This window comes from Platalea leucorodia (genome assembly GCF_965183815.1).
Source record: "Platalea leucorodia genome assembly, chromosome: 33".
NCBI lineage: Eukaryota > Metazoa > Chordata > Aves > Pelecaniformes > Threskiornithidae > Platalea > Platalea leucorodia.
Window position 1 is genome coordinate 132,744 of NC_138855.1, and position 716 is coordinate 133,459.

The following is a 716-nucleotide window of genomic DNA, read 5'->3' on the forward strand; positions in this document are numbered from 1 at the left end:
GGGAGCACTGGGAGAGACCGAGGGGGGGGCCTGGGGCGACTGGGAGGGGTACTGGGAGCACTGGGAGTGGCACAGGGAGCACTGGGAGAGACTGGGGGGGCCCTGGGGTGACTGGGAGGGGTACTGGGAGCACTGGAAGAGACTGGGGGGGGGCCGGGGCGACTGGGAGGGGTAGTGGGAGAACTGGGAGGGGCACAGGGAGCACTGGGAGAGACTGGGGGGGGCGGGGGTGACTGGGAGGGGTACTGGGAGAACTGGAGGGGGTCCTGGGAGCACTGGGAGGGTAACTGGGAGCCCTGGGGTGCTGCAGGCATGGGGGGGCCCCCCCCCGTTCGCAGTGGAGCTGCCCCGGGGGCCGCGGGGCTTCGGGTTCAGCTTGCGGGGGGGCCGCGACCTCAACATGGGGGTCTACGTGCGGGGGCTGCGCGAGGGGGGGCCGGCCCAGCGCTGCGGCCGCATCCAGGTATGGGGGGGGGGGGTGTCCTGGGGGGGAAATAGGGTCTCTAGGGGGGGGGTCTGGGGGTCTTGGGGGGAAATGGGGTCTCTAGGGGGGGTCTGGGGGGGGAAAAGGGGGTCCTGGGGGGGGAATGGGGTCTCTAGGGGGGGGTCTGGGGGAGAAAAGGGGGTCCTGGGGGGGAAATGGGGTGTCTAGGGGGTGCAAGGGGGTCCTGGGGGGGGTCTAGGGGGGGAAATGGGGTCTCTTTGGGGGGCTATGG